The sequence below is a fragment of the Amblyomma americanum genome, chromosome 5, assembly GCF_052857255.1.
Source record: "Amblyomma americanum isolate KBUSLIRL-KWMA chromosome 5, ASM5285725v1, whole genome shotgun sequence".
Lineage (NCBI taxonomy): Eukaryota > Metazoa > Arthropoda > Arachnida > Ixodida > Ixodidae > Amblyomma > Amblyomma americanum.
Genome location: NC_135501.1, coordinates 80,221,846 through 80,233,580, shown reverse-complemented (window position 1 = coordinate 80,233,580; position 11,735 = coordinate 80,221,846).

The following is an 11,735-nucleotide window of genomic DNA, read 5'->3' as shown; positions in this document are numbered from 1 at the left end:
AAGCCGGTCATTGACACAACGCCCCGTCTGTCCAATATAGGATTTTCCGCAGGACAGAGGAATTTCATAAACCACATTAGTGGCACACTTCACGAAACGCTGGCCATGTTTCTTCTGGCAGCCAAGCTTTTGCCTATCGCAAGTAATGCGACGGCTTAACTGGGAAAGCTTTTGGGGAGCCGAGAATACCATCGGTACATTATACCGGTTAGCGACTTTTTTCAAGCCGTGCGTGACCTTATGAATGTATGGGAATACTACAGGCCACTCTTTCTTCTTCGGTTCTACCCTGCTTACCCCAGCCTTCAGCTTCTTCAAAAGTGTTTCAGCCACAGGAACCAATACCGACTCAGGGAAGCCAGCTGCAACGAGCCTGCTCAATTGGTTGCAAAAACTTGCCTGCATTTCATGCACACACGACTTCCGGAGCGATGACTCCAGGCAGAGGTTGGCGATGCCTCTTTTTACAACTTTGGAGTGGGCCGAATTGTACGGCAGGAGCCCTTTCTTCGCACGAGGGGAGTAAGCCCAACAGATGTGCCCATCTGAAAACTTTAGCTGTAAATCTAAAAACTGAAGCGACCCATTATCCGGTAGCTCATAGGTAAAACGTAGCCCTTTTCCTAGGTTTCTAAAATCATCTAAAACACTCCTAACTGTAGCCTGATTCGAAACGGAGTACTTCTTGTTTAAAACTACTAAAAAGTCGTCCATGTAACGAAACACCTGAAGGACTTTGTCATTATTAAAATGGTTAAAACGATCGTGTGGAGAGCTATCGATAAAAGATAAAAAGATATTGCACAGTATAGATGCAATGCACGAGCCTATGCATATGCCTTTCTTCTGCAAGAACGGTTGCTCGTCAAACAAGATAAAAGTACTACGAAGATAAAATTCTAAAAGGACTAAAAAGTTATCAACAGTGATGCCAGCGGCATTTTGGAAAGCCAATGGGCCGCTCTCGTCTATGCACATTTTAACAGAGGCAAACAAGTCCGGATAGGGCACTGAATAAAAAAGGTCTTCTACATCTACGGAAAAAGCATATTCTATGTCATTCTTTTCTTCGAAAAAATGGGCTACTTCCCCTGAACTTTTTGTAAGAAATGGATCAGTTATAATTAGGCTATTCAAACTTCTCTGAAGGAGCTTACTCACGTGCTGCCAGGTACCCGCTTCACTCACAATGGTACGGAATGGCGCTTCTGGTTTATGCGTTTTAACGGAAAAGAAAACATGCAACGCCCCCCCATCACTCTTAGTTATATCTTTAGCTAGTCCATGCAAATCTAGGCGCTTACAAAGTTCAATAGCTTTGCTCTTAATTCTAGTTCGAGCTTTTTTCACAACCATGAAATTTTTGTTCACCGCCTGCGCAGCTTTCTCTCTATACATAGAGCTAGGCAAAACTACGAAGCCACCTAACTTTTCTGCCTGCAAGAGGCTGAGTTCATTATCCTTGAAGAATTTCACTATAGAACGAAAGGGGTCTTTAGGGCAGTCCTGTTCATTCCGCGTGACACTCTTGGCAAGGCTGTTCACACCATCCAGAAGGCAGCGCTCCCGATCTTCTTGTGGGGCCTTTTTCGCCATAGCCCTGTTTAGGGCCATCAGTTCGTGGGGTGGGACCAAAGGCTGCAGTCCAAACTTAGGGCCTTTTTGAAAAACATTTGAAATGTTGGAAGGAATACAGGCACTTCCCATGACTGTAAGATTTCCATTTCCACTATCCTGCGTTTTTGGTTTTCCTTTGGTTTTAAGGATGAATTTCAAATTCCAAATCCACCACATCTCGGTCAAACGGGCAGCTTCGCTTCTAAGGTAATGGAAACGCCTTAGAGCAATCCATTCCGGGTACTGGGTAAAGCAGACAACATGTAACCAGTCTGTAAATAACCGGACTTGCCGCCAAAGTTCAGATCGCCAGATCTTGCAGATACGTTTTACATGCCCCCTAGAGGGTGCCACAGGGCCAAACAGGGCCCTCACTTCTACCGGTGTAACGGAATTTCTGATGCAGAATGCAAGGTACCTTGCACGACATGTCGCAGACACGATGTTTGTCAGGAGCTGGTTGACGTCCTGAAGGTCAACAGAAGGAGAATAGAAAGGAAAACCAAAAATCAGCTAGTGTTTTTTTCATGTTACCTTGTACGCATGCGCGGTGTTTTGTTTCGTGGCCTATATATGTCGAGTGCTTCACCCTCAATAAATAGTTGAAGTGTGCGCCCGTGGTGTCGTCTTCTTTCTGTGTGTGGTGTGTGTTAGGCGCAAAATCTTTCTTTCAGTATGCAACACCAACTAGCCCAGCGGTTAACTCTCCTAAAGTATATGAGACAGATACTGCGCTATTTCCTTTCCCCCAAAAGCAATTATTATTATTTTAGACCCTGCTGGGTTCCTGGGCCACTGTATAAATGTCCGGGTTCCGAAGAGTATCTGTTACGGGTCCAGCTAATAATAATAATTGGTTTTTGGGGGGGAAAGGAAATGGCGCAGTATCTGTCTCATTTATCGTTGGACACCTGAACCACGCCGTAAGGGAAGGGATAAACGAGGGAGTGAAAGAAGAAAGGAAAAGAGGTGCCGTAGTGGAGGGCTCCGGAATAATTTCGACCACCTGGGGATCTTTAACCTGCCCAGCCGCGGTGGTTCAGTGGTAAGGGCGCTCGACTACTGATCCGGAGTTCCCGGGTTCGAACCCGACCGCGGCGGCTGCGTAACTTCAAACACTCTGTGGACTGCAGTTACTAGCCTGCTAAATATACCTAATAACTGAAACAGGTGCAATCAGACTCCACAGCCTTGGCAAAAGAAGAATAGTAAATTGGAAAGGGGTAGGTAATGCAGGCAACACTGCAGCAAAAGCCCTCTTATAACCAAAGAGTAGACATGAAGGTTCATCGTGAGAGGCACTGAATGGAACTGGAAAGTGAGAGTGAGATTGATTTTTGTCCCAAGTCTGTACACACAATGCTGTATCAAAAATATCGTTACAATAGGATCCATATATTCTTAAAGACTGAATAGAAAATTCCTCTTGACAGTGTCAGCATGGAGCCTCTTGTTTTGTTTTGAGTTTCAGATTGCTAACTGTTTTAGGGCGAGGATAATATTGGGGAATGGAAGATGCTCTTGGAATGCACATTCACGATGTAGTCCAAAGTGTTTAAGGGAAACACTAGAGGCGAAGTGAATTTCAATTAGGCTGTAATTACTCATGAGTTTCTACTTGATCGCAGTTATACGGTTGCAGAGCAAAGCTAGACAGCTTTCTCAGAAGATTTGCAGCTGAAGGAAAATTCGTCTTAGTCTGGGGATAAAACCAGGGACCACTGCTTGCCTGGGCAGTCACTCTACATTAAAGCTAACCAGGATGCCTCGCAGATGTCATGGTGAGGTCGAATTGATCAACAACCTGAAGCACGAACGGTGTTAGTCTCGCTGTGAGCTGTTGATCAATTAGCTCTCTTTTGCTAAATGGTTTGGAGCTTCTGACACCATGAGACACTACGCAGGAAATAGTTCGGGATAGCCCTTGGCCTTTTGCTTCTGACAGCCTATGCAAAAGTTCTCGAGGCAGCATGGTCACATTGCATTAAGTGTATGTCTCTTCAGTCTTCTTTACGTGCTTGAAATTAATCCGGAGCCCTCCACTAAGGCGACCCTTGTAGCTGGCCGGTTGTTTTTGGATGTTAAACCCTACAATTTACAAATTTTCCACGTGCAGTACGCTGGTACCGTAGATGGGGCAGAGAGAAAGTCAAGAAGAGTGGCAATCCAGTGATCTTTACGCTGCTCAGAAGTCATGTCGCAGGTAGTGAGCGAAGGCGCAGCGGATTCGACGGCAGAAAGGCTGGCAAGCTTGGCCAGTAGCGGGGAGCGGGACAAGGCATCAGCATCATGGTGCTTGCGGCCCGACTGATATACGACACGTATGTTATATTCTTGTAGATGGAGAGCCCATCGAGCCATGGCAGGAGACCGGAAGGATCTTTTAGCGGAGAAAGCCAACATAGGGCATGGTGGTTGGTGACCACGTCAAAAGGACGGCAATTATGATAAAGTGGAAACTTGCCAAGGGCCCAGACAATGGCCAAGCTAGGCCACCTTAGCCAAGCACTCTTTAGTATACTTCATACACTATCTGGCGACTGACTAGCGAGGTGTAGCTGCAATAAACGTTTTTCCAAATACTCTCGTCCCGCAAACTTTTGTGCCCGATAGTACATATGTGAATAGTGGCGTGTCGCGTCCGCGAAATATGCGGTGAGGCACTGCTGTATTCTTGTAAACGCGGCTTATCTCAGCCTGCAATCTTTACCCGTCCAATTGTGAAACGAGATATGACGCCTCGAGAAAAGGGGTTGAGACAGCACAATTATAATAGCTTCGCCATATCTTCCATGTACCTCCATGAATGCCAGCACCTCCGTTCAGCCGCTGCTGTGGTTATTGTGCTCGGCTCCTGACCCGAAAGACGCGGGTTCGATCCCGCGGCGGCTGTCGCATTCCGATGGAGGCGTTAATGCTAGAGGCCCGTGTACTGTCTGATGGCAGTGCACGCTATGGGACCGAAACCAATCTTGTTTCGGTTACGAGAGAGCATTTGATTCGAGAAAGAGTACCTAGACCTACGGTGTACATATGTAGCTTGTAAATTTCTGCTTGAAATACTTCTTATGCCTGGGAGATCTGCCGCTGCCGTGACGCAGGCGCTGTCGCTACTCGGACAGGAAAAAATGGTGCCAGTTTTAGGAATAACATTTTCACGCTTCGAAATTGAGACTCAAGTTGGTGCAGCTGTAAGTCAACGCGCTTCGATGACAAAAAAAAATGGTGAAGTTGCCTTCCGAGTGCATTCTTTGCAGAGTTTTGGTTTTGATTTTACGGTTGGCAGTTTTGTCTAAAATCTGTACTTTCGTTATTTTTGCCGTCAGCTTTGATTGTTTTTATGGTGCTAATGTGGTGTCATTTTTTAATAATTCTGAGCCATGTTTCCAGCCCATTTCGTATCAGTTGCAGAAAAAGTTCATTTCGTAGATAGCGTTGTAGCGCCATCTGCCTGGAACGGCCTGCCCATCGACATCAGCATCATTCTGCGTTCCGCGGGTCGTTTGTTTCTGTGGCTGGATTGGTGCTGTTCTTGCGTTTGTTGTAACACTGAGTGCATTTTTAAACGCAAGCAAAAAAAGTTATGCTGCAGTGTTCAAGTATGACACGTTGGAGCCAGTTCAGGTGAGCTTTCCGTGCTGCGCGGCTTCCTACACGGCCTTCGTTAGTACTGTACTAATTTTTCGGAAAACAGTAGTTGAGGTACCTTATGGTCACTTTTATTTTCGGAGGCTTTTACTGCTGCGTAGTCCTATCGGACAGAGTCGAGATCATACCGCGTAAATGTATGTACCACCAGCAGCAAAAGTTATTGGGGTGCGTGTTCTCGGGGAAGAAAAGTTATTGTGGGGCTTCCTCGCGACCTAGTGCTTTAAAAATGCTACCAGCGTGTGGCGAATGCACGTCCCCTCGTTCAGACACTTCGAGCGATTGGCTTACGTGGCGCTTGGCTACTGTGCCGGAGTTCCCGGGTTCGAACCCGACTGCGGCGGCCGCGTTATCGATGGAGGCCGAACGCAAAGGCGCCCGTGTGCTGTGCGATGTGAGTGCACGTTAAACATCCCTAGGCGGTCGAAATTATTCTGGAGCCATACACTACGGCACTTCTGTTTTCCTTTCTTCTCTCAGTCCGTCCTTTACCCTTCCCTTACGGCACGGTTCAGTTGTCCGCCAAAATGCGAGACAGATACTGCGCCATTTCTTTTCCCCAGAAACCAATCTTCTTCTTCTTCCCCGTACACTTCCACCTCGTAAATTTTGCCTGCCGATAGTACCTCCGTGTGACGCGATTCGAAATTGATCGCTTCAGGCCTGACCTGTTCAATTAAGCGAGTTCACACAGTTAATTTTCTTAGAAATACTGAGCGCAGTGCGCGAGCTGCTCAGCCACTGTGACCCTGTATAGTAAACGGGCGCCACACAGGTGGGGGTGGGGTGATGGTAGGGTTTTAACGTAGTTAAACCGAGTGTATGTGTGAAAGCACGTGTTTAGCCTGGTTGTCTCATGGTTTTGCTTTGCTAGGTCGTCGGCAGTTCTCTCGACGAGATTAGTTCTATAGTAGTTTTAGTTGATGGAAGACGACATGCAATGCACAGCGCGAGCGTGTGTTTCAGTTTAACGCGAGCCGAGGTCGTCTGCGGCCGCAGCATAGTGCTCTCGTGCACAGGCCAGCGAAATTGATCTGCTCGCGCCGCCGCGGGTTCGAATCCCAGTCGCGGCAATATTTATTTTATTGTGTTTGCCAAGGTCACCCTCAAGGTCAAGCTTCACACTAACTCTGTGAGCCAGTTAGACCTCGTGAAGTAGTACTTTCACACTAGAATATTAGTCCTCCTGAGCCAAAATGACAGTGACAGTGTTTACAATTGCTGTACAGTTGATGCCTTCATAACCGTATAAAGACACTCCATAAGCACGTTTCTGACCAGTCCACCTCGATTCAGCACCTCAAATGAGTGTGAACGCGGCTACCAGTTCAGATTGACATAACTAGTGTTAACAAAGGTCATCAACATGCTTCATCAAAACATCTGTATTTGATAGCCTCTTCTCTCTCTCTCTCTCTCTTTTACTGTAAGTGTTTTTCACTACCACTGCCTGGTCATAATGACAAGTGCTACAACTGGTTAACATGCCTTGTATTTGGCAACAGCATGGCAAGACAGCCTAATACATTTGTAGCGAAGTCTGCCAAACAAGTTGTGGTACTATGTATTGCTGAACTTGGCATGACCGTATGCTGATATTGTGAAATAACATTGAGTGGCCGTTAAGTCTTGCGTTTTTCTCAGATCTGTCTGCTGTAGGCCAAAGTTTGGGCACATGAGTGCAAAACAGATTTGTTGAAAATACTTTTCATGAAAACAGTTACTTATGGTACTGAGTACTGTGTAACAAGAAAGTATCTGCTGAGACTATGTTCAACTGTAAAAAATGTCTGAACAGTGAAAAATAAATCATTCAGTGTCGTGGCGCAGGGGTTCACTCGAACCCGGACTCCGTTGGGTAACGTGTCCGCGCCTTCGGGTTGAAGAAATATGGAACTTCGAGCTTGGGAAAACGAAAAACAAACGGGTTTACTGGCACTTTTCATGAAACTTGATTGCATAATTTAAAAGGAAAGAGAAAGAGCAAACAGTCAAGAATTAAAAGTTCATAGCGTCGAGCAACTGGATGAGCCTTGTCAGGGCCCAGAGCGATCGTTCGTACTCGGGACACTCGTTAAATACACTGAGGCTCCGCCGCTTTCACCATACGATTCACAGATCGGAAGAGTCGCCGCACATAGCACGCTGAGCCCTGTGGGAATGGGCGAGTAGGATACGGAGGTCCGCTGCTACTTCGTCCTCGGGAATGCGCTTCTGCCCGCTTCCTTTCGTCATCTTGTCCATCGTCGGTCGCGTGTCACGGTCCGACACAAGGGGAGCGTGCGTGGGAGATTCCACGGGTAGTTTCCCCGATACATCTTTTTTTATTTTTCTTAAGGTCAACGAGGGGTCAAACAACGTGTCCCTAGGAGAATTGTAACAATAGTTCACAGCAAATTGAGAATAAAGAAAGGAGCATTACAAAAAAACCTCTTTACTTATAAGAACAGATAACACAGTGTCCCCAAAAATATCTGGAAGGAATGTATGCAAAAGGACATAGCAAACATGTTTGAAGTTTTCTGCCAGCATCTCGCCCCCCCCCCCTCTTCCCAGAAAAAAAGAAAAAAACTTGAAGCATGTTAAGAGTAATTCAAGAATGGGTTGAAGTGTTTAAGTTCAGTCTAAATATAGATTTTTTAAAGTATTTGCAAGATACCAAGATTTCATGAGAAAGTACTGAATATAGAATATTAAATCTGTGGTAGAAGAAGCACCAAAAGATATTGACAGAAGAACTAGGGGGCTGTGCTGATCCTGTGCCATTGTCTTGTGGTGCTGCTGTTGCCATGGTATACCAACAACTCACCAATGTACGGTTCTCCTCTGTTGTATGTTAGCTATGTGCATATTTGACAGAGTTTTCCATGGCCACTTTTGTTAAATCCTATCATCCAGAAATCTTGAGTCATAGTCATGACCTTGTGCTGCACTGCTATATTCTGTTTTGTCAGCCTCAAAGGTTAGCAGAATGTGGCTGTGTAGCAAAAACTTCATTGGTGTGCTGGTGCCTTGTGTACCAGTTGCCTGGCATTATGCCAGTGAACGGAGCGTGCATGTTCCCTCATGATTGCCTTGGAAATGTTGCTATGGGTTATGGCGCATGTATATGGGTTTTTCTGCGCAACCAAATTTCGTTGTTTTGTCAGGATCATACATGTCAGAAGGGCTAGTAGTTATTATATCAGAGCAGTGTGAATGTGAAAAAACGTACTGCAGTGGGTAAATGAAAACTAAAAAGACTGGTACGATGTAAAGCTGCTGAAACCGCTCACCAGTTCTTGAAAAAGTGAACATATCACCACTAAATTAAAGCTTCTGTTTGGGCGAGCTTGTAATGATCCATTTGCTTCAGTGGTTGTGTTGCTTGTCTTCCTTTCATGTGTCCCGTCATCCTGCACTCTTTAACAATCACACCACTACTACGCTTCACAATTTCTTACCTAATGTGTTTGTCTTGGGTGGCTTGCAAAAATGGCTCAAGCTTGCAGATGTGCAATGTCAACAGGCCGGCATATCAATGTCCACAGAATGTTAAATTACTGAATAACTTGGACGCTGATCTGCGTGCATTGCTAAATAATCAATTTCAAAAAGAACTACCTAACTATGTTATTGACATTGTTGTAATGAAATGCTGTGAGCCCACCCCTGTTATGCCTCTAAGAGAAGAGACAGCAGTATGTGTAAATAAATAAAAAATACTTGAATGCTTCCTTCCCAAAAAATGAATGCCATGCAATGACACCATTTTTTAGACATCAACTGATAATCCTTATCGCATGCTTTGTAGCATTTCCAGCCGTTGTAGCGTTTCCAGCAGTTAGCCTGTCTGTAAAGGCGTTTTTTGTTATTGTTTCGGCGATGTAGGTGCCGATTAAACCAAGGCGCAGTGTTAGTGCATGAAGCTGTCAATAAGAACAGTATGTTTATTATTGTTTATCAACGTGTACTGTACGCGTTAAGTGGCATATGAACCAAGTCACTCACACATGGATAATCTAGTCCACAGAAAATGTTGCTTATTTCGCACGAAACGCGACCACAGAATGGAAAAAGCCAATTCAGCAGCAAGAAGAGGTAATCAATGTGTTGCGGGTGTGAAAAATGAGATATATGCATGGGGACAGAATGCCGAAAAAAACTCCGGACCATAATCAGCTCGGCATTCTTTCCGGCTTTCCTCAGCAGCGCTTCGCGGAAAGTCAACTTCACGCGACCGCATGTTCCCTTTAACAGTGTACCATACTGTATAGAAAACTAACATCCACGTCAGTGTGACGCTGCATGTGACCGAAGGTGTGGTTTGACTGCCAATTTATGTGGACTGGAAGGAATACATCACTCGTCTGACATCCGCACTGTGCAGAAAGTTGTGTGGACTCTGTTGTACAGCTCCTTAACTTATGTTTCGAACAGAAAACTCGCAGTGCCTTGGTGCGAAGTACACTGTAGGAAATGGCTTGTTTGATGAGAAGGGGCCTGGTCTTGCAGCGTCAGTAATCGTAATTTTTATTTTTGGTTAAGTACACAGACAATTAATACTAATACAGGGGAAAGGATGATGCACTGCTGCTGCTGCTTGCCATTTACTGTTCGCACTCTTGCACAGACTTATGCAGTAAAGAGTGCTGGCACTGTGAATGAATAAGTATCATCATCATGACGGCAGGTTTCTGCAGTAAAATGTCGGCCGGAGTAGATGTGCAGTTTTCTCTTTTCAGACTATGAATTAGTTCTGTTCAGACAATTTCTCAGGTTATCAGATATGCTTCTTCCCGTTACAATATGTCAAAGATATGTTGGCATCTGCATACTCTGCAATGAAAGCTGAGGAAACCACCATTCTCTGACTTACATTTTTGCAATGCTCGTGAAAACAATCATTCAAAAGTACCACAGTCTGCCGTTAAAGAAACCGTACCTAAGACAGCGGGATCCAATGTACAATGAATCCTGTGCACTTAAAAAATCCGATGTTATGTTTGTTTCTTTCGCATTCTATTCGTGCAAGAAATGGTTGGCCTAGTCATCTGACCGAACGATTGCAGCTCGTTTGGCACAGAAAACAACCACTTTGACATTGAATCATTGAATCGCTGTCCGATTTTCTCTTGGCTATATATATGGCAGTTTGGTTGCTCTGAAGAGCAATGAGGAGACAGTGCCTTTGTTAAAGGACTGCTTCCATACAATTCATTCCACCGTAAACTTGTCAAGACAGCTATCGTGAAAACATCTCTTCAATGTCATGTTCACACCATGTTGGCATCAGGTCCTCAAAGAATGCACACTTAGTAGAAGCACAGTATGTCAACTATGTTTTGGCAAATGTTGCTGAAGGGTTATGGGAGCTTAACGTCCCAAAGCGACTCAGGCTATGAGGGACGCCGTAGTGAAGGGCTCCGGAAATTTCGACCACCTAGGGTTCTTTAACGTGCACTGACATCGCACTGTACACTTGCCTCTAGAATTTCGCCTCCATCGAAATTCAGCCGCCACGGCCGGGATTGAACCCGCGTCTTTCGGGCCAGCAGCCGAGCGCCATAACCACTGAGCCACCGCGGCAGTGTTGCTGAAGGCTTCATGGTATAGTCTCCAGGGCATTTCAGCAGTTGCATAGCTTGAAAATCAGGCAGCAAACTAATGTCAGTGTTTTTTTTCTGCACAGCACTTGTTGCATTACTTTGTGGGATGAGGGCAACCACTTCTGGGAAAAAAGTGTACAAAGAAATATGTAAGGAAAAAATTCCACTGCACAATATTCAGTGTATTAGACCCAGCTGTCATCGGGCAGGTGTTCAGAAGGGCACACTGGGGTACATATGCTTCCCGCTCCCCACGCCACAGTTTCATCTGAGGCTGCAGGATGTGAAAATAAATAGATTTTCAAATGACCACCTCCATAAGCACTTCAACATTGTAAAGAAAAGAATGGAAGCTTCGTCAACATTTGTTGCGCCAATCTGCACCTGCAAAGAGAACAAAGCCACTCAAAAAATAATGAAAACAAAGCTGTTCACTTGCATTTTGATGACCACTCGGGAAAAAAAGCACACAAGAAAAACAGTTGCGGTGAAAATTAAGCGGTATTTGGTCTTGAGATATGACTGCGGTTAAGTGCAGAGGAACTGAGCTTAACAGCAGTTCAAAGCTCTAAATTTACAAGTATAAGCAGCAAGAACAATTTAATTTAGTCCAACCAGTGAGGAATGAAACCGAAATTAAACTTTGGGAGTTAGACAGGTTCAACACTTTACCTCAGCTTTGACGCACAGACTCTAGCATCGATACTGCCAGATTCGGGAACGGCTCAACTCAGCAGTGCAGTGTCTGCCATTGTGCAGAAATCCTGCACAAGAATTGGAATTTCGTTAGGAAACATGAAAATGGTGCTAACATGAACACAGAAACATATGCAAACAGACATGTGAACCAGGGAACCTATAACTCCAGTACAAAAGGTGCAA